The sequence below is a fragment of the Poecile atricapillus genome, chromosome 28, assembly GCF_030490865.1.
Source record: "Poecile atricapillus isolate bPoeAtr1 chromosome 28, bPoeAtr1.hap1, whole genome shotgun sequence".
NCBI lineage: Eukaryota > Metazoa > Chordata > Aves > Passeriformes > Paridae > Poecile > Poecile atricapillus.
The window spans coordinates 6,042,301-6,053,792 of NC_081276.1; the positions used below are offsets into that span (position 1 = coordinate 6,042,301).

The window sequence follows — 11,492 nt, forward strand, 5'->3', positions numbered from 1 at the left end:
GGAGAAGGGAATTTCTCCATCACCCAGACGGAGCTGCTGCTTCTTCTCCTTCTTCCCTCTTCATTGGTGGCCTCGCACCCCATGTCCTGCCGGGACGTGTGGCAGTGCCAGGCACCGCCGCAGAGCTGCTGATCCACCTCAGCCACCGGCCCAGGATCTCTGCTCATCCCTGCTGTTCCTGATAGTAAAAGGTTCTAAAATCTTAGAAAATTTGGAGACTTAGAAAGAAAGTTAGGTTTGGAAAGCCCTGGGAAAAGTAGGCCCTGAGAAATGTTAGGCCTTGTGCTTGCTAAAGATCAGGTCAAACTGCACCTGTGTAATCAGTATATGATAAATGATACAATTGTTAGATGTGATTAGATCTAATTAAAGAATGTAAGGAACAATGTTAGGGGGCTAGGGGGATCACGAGAAATTCATGCTTGGGTAAAAACAATGCTTACAATAGAACAATGTAAGTTTAATAATTAATATGTAAGTTGCATAACGATAGAGTACAAAACATGTTCACCTTAAAACCAAATTGGGTCAGATTTGGGTATGTGTACCCCTGACACCCAGAGCTCTTCAATAAAGCACCTTCATTCGTGATTATGTGTGTTCCTGAATGTCGCTCTATTAGGACCGGCTGGGAAGAGATGACACAGACTCTCTAGGAGTTACTCAGGAGAATTTCTCGTAGTTTATTACTTTAGTTCTGTTTTATAGACTGATACGTGGAAAGTACAGAAAGGAAACTCTTATTGGTTAGTAAGCTACTACATTACCATCATTGGTCAGTGGGGTTCACCACCCCCTGACTTTCTCCTGCAAAGAAAACAAGGGACAGACAACAACACCTGCAAGGCTGTTTTCTGTCTCTGAGGATTGTTTTGAATTCTTCCATGAATTTCCCAGGCCAGCTTCTCAGGCAGGACTGAGGGAGCTATGTGGCCTGTAATTTCTACAGGCTCTCTGTTTCAGAGTTAGACACAGAGTCCACACCTGAATGCTAACATTCCAGCTGTGTGTTCCTCAGAGCCCTGCAGGAGCACCAGGACTGCCCGCCCGAGGGGGTTTGTGAAGCAAAGCCTCTCCTCCATCCCTTCCCATCTCAGCCGAGAAAGCTGTCACGGGGTCCTTGGTTCTGTTTCCTTGCTAATGCTGTAGTTATTGTTGTTTGTTTGCCTTGTTATAAATAGTAAAGAACTGTTGTTCCTATCCCCAGATCTCTGCCTGAGAGCCCCTTGATTTCAGAATTATAATAATTCGGAGGGAGGGGGTCTACATTTTTTCATTCCAAGGCAGGCTCCTGCCCTCCCTAGCAGACAGCTGTCTTCTAAAACCGAGACATTCTGCAAAAGTTAACATTATATTATAATGCACAGCACATTGCATCCATTTTAATATTTGTGAAAGCCAAAACTATTATATATATACGTGTTCATCACACCCCAAAGTGGTTTTTACTGGTGAGATTTGCCAAGATCCTTCTCAACTGTCTTTTACAGCCCCCTCTGGACATCCATGTCCTCTCCTATGGACTCTTCACAGACCCCCCTGGTCTGCCTTTTGTCTGTCTCCTGCACAGTCTTGGGTACCCAATCTATTGCCTGTTTCTATTTGCTTCACTAATGTAAGATTCATTCTAATAGGTGTAGGTGATAATTTGTGATATATTGTGTAGTTAGGTTTTATCAACTGGTGGCATACAACTGTTGCTAAATATGAAAAGTTATGCTTAGTAATCTTAACAAAATTATAGATGCAAAAATTAGAATGATATTCAATAGGTAAGGTTATATTATTATTATTTCTTTTTACAAAAACACAAGCATTCTTAAATATATACATATACATATACATATACATATACATATACATATACATACACCTATACATTCTTAAATATATACACCTTTGACTAATATATACAAGGACAGTTTTTTGACTAGTATGTGGGTAGACCTCAAAGTGGGAAATGCTTTGCTCAGTGTTTAGACATATGTCTTGAGTATTGATTGTTCTCACAAATGAACTTTTGTTGTTCTCGGATAATATAAGACTTTCAGTTTACAGTGTGCCACTTCTTATTCGTTATATGGGCCCAGACTTTATGTTTAGAGGGATAGAGTACTGTCTTATTATGGTTTCAGTGCAGTAATGGGATGGATAACATATATTGTGGCACATATATAACATATATACTGTATAGTAAGTATAAAGGCAGTAACTATGTTAGTAATAGGATTGTAGGTAAAATTTATTAGGGTCTGCTAAGATTGAATTTTTTTTTAAATTCATGGCATTATTTTAAATTGTCTTTCATACTTTAATTGGAAAAGCACTTTCACTTTTTTCACTTCTAATTAAAGTGGCTATTGATTATATGTATAACTGTGCTTGCATATAACTAAAAGTTAATGATACATTGTTCTGGGCTATATTGTGTATTTACTATTAATTTATGATCTTGGTCTTTAGTTTATTCTTATTTTGGTAGCACTTTTGAGACTTGCTACTGGCTAGTTCTTAATGCTAATAGAGATGAGTGTAGAGGTTGCTTTAGTTTTGTTAAAGTGTTAGTTGCAGTGGTTAGTTTATTTATCAATATTTCCATATCAATTTTATTTAAATCTTAATCTTGCTTCTAGTATTCTAGTGTATTTGTTTTCGTTTAGGGCAAATTTAGCAGAAAATATTTGAATGGGGTTTTTTTAGAAGGCAAATTTAAGTGCTTCTGAAAAAATTTTTAGGGGTACTATGTTTTGAAAGAACTTGTTTTTTAAGGTCTAAGATGGTGCTTTGAGCAGTACTGTGAGGTGTAGGGTAGGTTTTTAACTATTTAATGGTGGTTTTTACTATTGTGAGCACATAGCACTTGCCTTGGTGGGTTTGAGGCAGTGTGATGTAGTTAATCTGCCAGACGTCCTTATATTTATATTTGGAAAATTGCTTATTATGTTATAGGGTGTTGGGGAGGATGAAACAGGAAAACCTTATGAATGTGATTGGCAGAAGATTCTGAAAACATGAAGCCTAGAATCGAAATAGAAATAAAAGCTTGCTTTGAGTCATAAGATGCTGAGTACTAGTTACTATATGACCAAAAAACAATAGCCTAGCCAGCTAAAGGAGAGTCCCTGTTGATGAAACAATGTCCTTCTGCTGATACAAAGTCCAAAGGTCAAGAAGCAAGGGAAGAATTTGTAAAGCTTTTAGAGTTTGAAATGCAACACTGTATGTTAATGTAGTGACTCTTATAGCCTGTATGTAAAATCTTTAGTGGGTGTATCTTGTAGTGATTGGTTACTGGGAATTAAAATATTCACTATAGAAAGACATATATTGTATTGCAACAGGAACTTCCCTCTCGTTTTCCCTGCTCTTACCCTCTTAGTTTCTCCCTCCCTTACCCTCTTAATTTTTCCCCGCTCTCTCTCTCTCGTTTTTCCCTCTCTCCCTCTCTTGCTCTTACTCTCTTGTTTTTCACTCTTTCCCCCCCTTACCCCTCTCTTGTCCTCCCCCTCTCTCCTAAGCCTCCCTAGTTCTCCCCGATCTCTCTCATGCTCTTTTGATCCCTCCCTCCCTCCCCATCTTTAACCTCTTCTCTCCTGTTCTCCCTGCACTCTCTCCCCTCCCCCAGGACCACATGAACGCTGAGGCTGGTGGCGGACATGGGTGTCTCGCTCTCTTTGCCCTTATAATAAACAGCTTATACCTGAACAGCTTGACCCTGGAGAAGTCTCTTACCGCGAGCGTTTTGTACTTCAATACTAGGGGTTTTACTTGCTTGGCCTGTTTGATTGTAGTACATGTCTCACAGTCGTAGATAATTTGAGAAATATTGTTTAAGGTTAAATTTATTCTTTGGTTTTGTGCTTACATATAGGTGGTATTTTTACTTTGCTAACCTGAGGCCTCATGGACTTATTAAGCTAGGAATAACTTGTTTCTGTGTTGCTAATTTATTTTTGACATTTTTATTTTTGTAGCTTGATTTATTTGTTACTGTTTTGGTGTTTTTTATTAGCCGTACTCTTGGGAACACAGTTATTTATATGGTGAACTTTTATAGACCATTTTTTATCTTGGTAGTGATGTTTCTTACTTTTAAGCAGCCCAAATTTGCTTTATTTTGTGCTGTTAATTAGGGCATTTTAAAATTTTTTTAGAAATTTTTGGAGACTATTGGCTATTATTTATGAACTATTGTAGAGGTAGAGCTTTGGGTATTTTTTTTCTTAGTAATGTTTACAGCTATTTAGTTTTCAGATTAAATTGGTTTATTTTTTTTAGTAGTTTTTGTGACTTTTGTAAGGTTTTATATGGTTGTTTTTTAATTTTGTTTTATTTTTATGATGTGACAAGAACTATTAGTAAAAAGAGCATAATGTGGGTTTTTTGTTGGTAGTTGGTGATGCTTCTCCAGGCTAGCTCTACAGTGCCACTCTGGCATGGGCAGTCGCCAGGAGTGGGGAACTGCAGGGGAAAGGCGATCCCACTGCAGAACCTTCAGAGCACCGAATCCTGCCGGGCTCTGCCAGATCAGGCGTCGTGGGTGATGGCAAAAGGAAGGAGGAGACTCACTCAGCTGTACTTCCCAGGAACAGGTTTATTTGGGAGGGGGGATGAGCACAAGGGTCTGGCCTTGGACAAATCAGGACCGAAGAGAGCCCTGAGCACCTCTGTGCACTTGATTTTATCTCAGGGGCAGGCACAGTCCAGGGTCCAATGGGAGCTCATGGAGGGAGGGGTAAGGGGAGGAGGCTACAATATCAGGGACCAATGGGGATACAAAGAAGGCGGGAACATAACATAACAACCAATAACGTGTTGAGGAAGGGATGATGTACATGGAAGGAGCTGGAAGGAGAGGTGGGGTTTACAATGATGGATGGGGAGATGGGGCAGGGTAAAGGTGATTGACGGGGAACATTCAGGAAAACTGGGAGGAGTTTCCATAACAGACAACTGGAACCAACCAAAGCAGTAAATGGGGGAGAACCAGGAACATACCAAACATATGAAATAATAACAATTTTAACAGAACTGAATAAACATACTACAATAGTTGGTTGTATGGTGGGGCTTTTTTAGTACATGTTAGTTTTTTTTTTTGTTCGTGAGACTAAAGTTTTTATTTCTAGGCTAATTTGTAACTATTTTTAAGATCTTAGGTTGATTTAGCTTTTTAATACTGGAGTGCTGTGTGATTAGAGTAATTTACTTGCTTTATGTGGGATTGGTGCTATGGTGGATAGAGGGAACTTTTGTTTTGAACATTAATTTTAACACTGGTATTCTGGGTGCCAGAAGGAGTTGTGTTTCTGTTCCAATCACCTCTGAAGCAGTTGGAACTTTTTTTCTGGCTATTAAATCTTATTTTTTTTGTTGGAGTGTAGTTGGTTTTAGACTTTTTGTAGTTTTAACTTAAGAATTTTAGTGGTTGACTTTGAGTTTTACTAGGTACTTTTTGTCAAAGAAAGATGGTACTTTTTGATTTTTTATTCTTTTTGATTGTCAGTGTTCTAGCATTTCTTGCATTTTGAGGAGGCAAGGGAGTGGGGTGTCATGATTTTAAAGCAATAGCAAAAAAAAAATCACTAGAAAACTTACTTATTTCTTGCTATGTGATATAGATTAGAGCAAGAGCAATAGAGGCTTAAAACTTAAAAGGAATAAAGAAAGTTTATTAACAAAAACTACAAGAACAAGAAACCAGAATAAAACCTCCAGAACAACCCTTTTCTCCCCCACGACCCAACCATTCCCTTGTACACATGACAACATAGAGACAAAAACTTCTCCCCCTCTGTCCCAGCATCTCACAGTATCACAACTACTTCACCATTTGCTCAAAATCTACACTTTGAAACACTCCATTCCTCCCAATATACTCTATCATGAATTAAAGGAGTTTTTCTCAGAACTCTACTGTCCATCTCCATAGTCTTTAACAGGAAATTTTTCAGCTTATTAAAGCATCTCCTTGTTTCTCTACCCCCTCTGAGGCTTAATTCCTTTCTTCACTGTCTTTGATAGTTTTATAGGGTCTCTTTCCATGTTGATCATTCTCTCTCTCTCTCTGCAAAAAAAAAAAAAGATTAATCTGCAAGTTTCATCTGGGTAATGAAAGGGTTAAAATCTTGCCCAGGCCTTGTAGCTGGTTTTGTTATCTCTGCCAGAGCAGCGGCTGGAGCTGTCTGCTATGGCCTCTCCTTACTCGGCAGTCTCTGGTAAAACTCAGCAGCGGCACAAACTGCAAACCGCGTCAAGCCGGCCGGCTCCGCTTTTTTCCCGCCCCCCCACCCGCAGCCTTGTCTGGCCTGGGGTGGGGGGGGCAGGCTGAATCAGAGCCTTGTTACCTCCTCAAAAGCCAGAAATCAAAGAGAGCCAGAAATTCCCAGACTTACATCTTCTCATTTTTCAATGGTTAGAACTGCTGTCAGTTCTCAGAAATGGCTAGTAATTGGTCAGGAGAAAAAACTCCCATCAGCCTCCAGCAGTTTCAACTTCCCCCCAGCTCCCAAAGCTATCTTAAAGGTGCAGTACGCAATAGATATATAAAGTCACCCCAGGACAGGGGTAAATGACATGTATTTTTAAACCCCATACCTGGGGCTTTTGCATACTATCTACAGAGGAAAGAACAAGTGTTGCCAGCGGGCAACCTATGCAAACAAGATCCATCCCGGAGTCCTATTAGTTTCCTAAAGAGGCCTAAGGGATTATGTGGAACAGTAGTACTGGTTTGGCCAGTAATTAAGTTAAAGTTCTTCATAATACCTTTCATGGGGCCTATGTTTTGGATTTGTACTGAGAACAGGGTTTATAACACAGGGAAATATTAGTTCAAGCCCCCTCATGATTAGGGTCAGAATCTGAATCTGAATCCCAAGAACAAAGAAATTTTTAAAAACTAGACCCCAAACTACATTTTCAAGGTCCAGAGGATTATTTTCCAGATTTAACTCTGAGTTTTTCAGGCGTAGACACTATTTATATGATGTAATCCTCACAAAGAGAGAGAACTGCACACATTTTAAATCACCAGAACATGTGTTTGGGAGAACAAATAAAGTCCAAACCCACATTTTTAGACTACAAAATTGCTAAGATTTTCTAAATTTCTAAAAAGCAATTCATAATTGACAAAGTTTATGCTTTTAGGGTTCAAAGACACATTTAGAGGGTCCAAAGCATTATTTTTATGTCTCAAGGTCCAAAGCCTCATTTGTGTCTTCAAAGGCTCATTTCTGGCCTCAAACCTTCATTTTTAGTTTTTGAAAGTTGGGGACTAAACCTCCTTTTTAGAATTCAGTCTGCCATTTGGCCATCTCCAATCCTTCTTTTAAGACTCCAAAGACCCATTTCCTCATGCACTTATCAGTAAAGTAGGTCCCAAGAGACTATTGGGGGTGGGGGGGCATTGTGAGAGTGCTTATCCTTTCTTCTCTTGATGGTGTGGATGTTCCCTGTGTCACATTGGGAAGCATGTCAGCTCCAACAGTTTGTCTGCAGGTGGCTTCTCTTCAATAGCTTTTCCGGCAAGCTGAAAAATTTCTACGTACCAGCTCTGACACTTGAGACAGGGAGCTGCAAATTTTAGAGGTTGTCAGGGCTTTCGCCACTGAGGATCAACTCGCCAACATGAGGCAGACCAAGATGGGCTTCTGAGTGAGGATGGAGCCCACCTTCATGATGCCCAGTATCACCCCTTGAGGTACAGACATCTGCAGACACCACAGGACTGTTGCTAGGACCCACTGTTATAAATGAAATTAAAATTTGGACAACTAGGTCTATTGAGTTAATAGCAATTTAATAACAAGACAATTTAGTGAATTGAATACAAGAATACAATTGCAATTTAGTGAATTTAATACAATTTTGGTATAAAAGAAATACAATTCAGTAAAAGAGTACCATTTAGTAAAAAAATATATATATATATGAATATAGTTTGCAAGTAATTGAGTATGGTTAAAGCATAAGCAAACTGACCATGGTACGGGGAGGGCTTCTCATCCTACCTCATGCACCAAAACAAAGCAATTCAAATTAAACTTATATAATATATGCTTATACATATTCATTAATATTTCTCATAAGTCTCCTCCTATTTCCGATTCTTTAATTTTACATCACTATTCTTCATGGGGCCTGCCTCACTTGGTGCTAGGGGGTCTTCAGTCTTCTTTTGGTGGTCTTTTGGATGAAGGCTTACACTCATCTTTGTTGTCCTCTGGATAACCTTACAGGTTGCGCATGCATACTAAGCATTGTGTTATGTAAGTAAGCATTATGTTCCACTAATTAGTCTTACATTTTATAATTTTCAGGCCCCATGCCTAAAGTTGTTCCAACTTTATCCATCTCAAGGTCAATTTTGTCTTGGGGCATTACTTATCTCAAAACTACATCCTGTACTTTAATTTTAACATGTAACATCTGTAAAGGGGTACATCTGCCTTGTAAAACTAATTCCTTTGATTGTTTCTAATTATAACTTTCCAAATAGTTACAATTTAGTTAGCATGAATTATTTCCATTTATTACACTACCATACAGCATTGGGGGACACAACAGCTATCCTGTGGGTACCTCCATCCAAGGCTGTAAGACAGTAGTGACACACCTGCCAATGCCCCACAGCTCTGGTGTGCTGGGAGAGTTGACAGCTGTCAGATGCAGAACACAGCCTGGTGTACCTAGATTTTATTAGTAAAAGCCTGTCTGCACAAACCAATCTTTGAAATAAGTCGTGAGATTAAAGGCTAAAGTCCTTGAACTCTTCCTGCAGAAGAGAGAGTAGAGCAAAACAATATCCTTGTGTGTAAGACAAAAAATGTAAACCTGTGTGTATTAGCCAATGGTGGCTTGCTTAGCCCGCAGACCCTGTAGAACCCTATAAAAGGTGTGCTAAAGATAGAAACAAATGGTGTTCACTTTTACTTCTGTGAAGAGTGGTGAAAAAGCTGGCAGTCTTGCAATATCTGGCGCTTTGAACAGGGACACTGCAGGCAGGGGGCTTTGGAGCCAGCGGAGCGGATCTGGGCACGGGAAGCCACGGACGCGGATTGGTACCGGATAGGCAACCTGAGCACAGTGAGACGCGTTGTGGTTAGACGTGGAATTAGAATTCAAGTTGCTGGGGGAGACCGAGAGGTGGAGGAGTAAGTGAGGGGTCGTGACCCTCCCCCCACCGTGGCCGCACAAAAATGGAAACGGAGCTCGCAGCAGCTAAAAAACTGCTTCTGAGTATTCTCGTTAAATGAGGTGAAGCAGCCAGGGAAAAGGACCTGGATAAGTTCATTATATGGGCTAAAAATCACGGGCATTTAGCAGTGCCCCCACTGCTCTTTGCAGTGAAAGAATGGACGGATATAAGGGCTCTGATGTGGGAAACGGCAATCACGGGAAAGAGTAAAGACATAGTAGCGCTCGGTTCAATATGGAAACTTGTGTTGGACACCTTAAAAGATATGAAGGCAGAGTCCAGGGTCATAGCCACCACTGTAGAAGCCATGGCATGGCCTGAGACGGACATGCCGCAGCAGTCACCTCCTGCCACGTCAATCAGCCGTCTGGGTGCTTTCTTTGGAGTTGGGCACGTTCAGCCAGCGAAGGGGCTCACAGGGAGGCAGTGTAGCACCGTATCGGAACTTTTAAAATCTCAGGAGTGTGCTGGGGCGGGACCTCATCAGCGGAGCCCAAACCGGAAGTTGCTCCGCCGAATGCGGATGTAGAAATGTTTCCAGAATGAGACGGTGCCAGCCCCAGGCAGGCAGAGCCTCACACGTCATCAGAAATCAGAGCCCCAGATTGCCAGCCACCATCTACTGTTCACTGGGTGTAATAAATTATTGTTTGTATTAAAAATTCGAAGGCTATAACTAAGACAAATGTGTTTGCAATGATATAAAAATATGAAATGTAAAAGGCCTCTCCTTGCGGAGGGGGAGAACGGGATTCTCTCCGAAAAACCACTGATTGCCACCCACACCCAGATAACGAACTCAAGCAGACCCATCAACTCGGACAAACAGACAGGACACGGATAATCAAGATGACAATGGAGCTGGCTTGGGGGAAATTACCTGCCTCCGGACCCAAGCAACGCCCTGCAGATTCCTGTAGGGAACAATCTGATCGACAAAAGAAAGACAAGCCCCAAAAGATAGGCCTTGCCAGACCTGAACATCCCGGTGTTGAAAAAGCAATCATTGGAAACAAAGGGGAAGGCTCCGTCGAGATTTCCATCAGCACCAACCCCGGATCACATTGATAACTCAGAATTAAAATACATACAGAGTCTCTTTGCATATGAGGAGACTCTGTCCGGACTCAAGTCAGGTCTATTCTTCCAAGCCAGGAAATCTATTCACCGAACAATCAAGAATACTCGGTGAATGGAGCCTGCTCGGAATTTTAGCCTGAGGACTTAAAAATCCTATAAAACCCCAAGCCTGAGAGCGCTCAAACGTGGATTTGGGAACACCTATACCTTTGGTATAGACCCTGTCCACCCAGCGCTGCGCTGCTTATTTTATTGTGTTTTTTTTTTCTCGTTGCTGTTTCTTATCAAAATTGTTTTATAATAAATCTTTTATTTTTCACTTTAATCCAAAATTGCCTTTGCATTTATAACACTGGGGAAAGCTGCAGGACGTCCCTCTCCCCCCTAGGCGTGTTGATACATTCAACAGACAGGCAAACACCATCAGGAGAAGAATCAGTAAATTGTAATGGTGCATCTAAAAAAGGTCTATTAGGGAGACAACAACAAGTAAAACAGCTCGTGCAACAGCTGCAAGCTCAGATTGTGCAGACACTATGTGCAAACAAAGTACAGCGTTATCAAGAAAAAGCAGCTTTGCATCAAACATCGAAGTAGCAGGCAGAGTCTGTTCATCTACAGCAGGATGTGATACATCCTGAACTATTTGCTTCACTTTTGGAGTCACTCTTAACACTACAATCTTGTTTAAGTTCCAACTTTACTACCCTGGAAGAAAAGAAGCCAAATTTAGATTGGTTTCCACCCGAACCAGGGGGACATGGGAGAGCACTGAGGTGTGCGCAGAGAACAAAGGCATCCCCAGAGCAGAGGCAGTGCAGGAAACGTTCCAAGGCCACGCTGAACAATTACAGAAGCAATTGAGCAGAAACAAGTGGCTCAGACAGCTTCAAAGAGAGACAAAATAGCCAAAAAATCATGAACTATGTGGTATCTAGTTCAAAATTCGTCACTGTAATTAGAAGTTGATAAGCTGCAATGGTCACCATTGTTAGCACCTGGCCGTGAGAGACATTTGTGTAACATCGCCTGCTTTTGTAAAATCGTGCCCTTTTTCCTCTAACTGCAAACAATAAGAAAGAAATTGAGAGAAAAAACTGCATTTGTTAAAGTGAACTTTGTGAGGTTTTTTTCTTTCTCTCCGTTTTTTCCTCTCTGCGAGAGTATGTGGAGAATGTGAAGAAAGATAACAGCAGCAGAGAGCAGCAGC

The 11,492-nt window shown here is 40.9% G+C and overlaps 1 long non-coding RNA gene across 1 annotated transcript; it reads right to left on the minus strand.

The window, feature by feature from the left end:
- Window positions 1-5,530: 5,530 nt before the first annotated feature.
- Window positions 5,531-9,729, minus strand: LOC131589303 (uncharacterized). The gene is made up of 3 exons (XR_009279705.1): window positions 9,458-9,729; window positions 6,206-9,081; window positions 5,531-6,067 (listed from the first exon to the last, which is right to left on the minus strand). It is a non-coding gene; the product is annotated as an uncharacterized LOC131589303 (long non-coding RNA).
- Window positions 9,730-11,492: the final 1,763 nt, after the last annotated feature.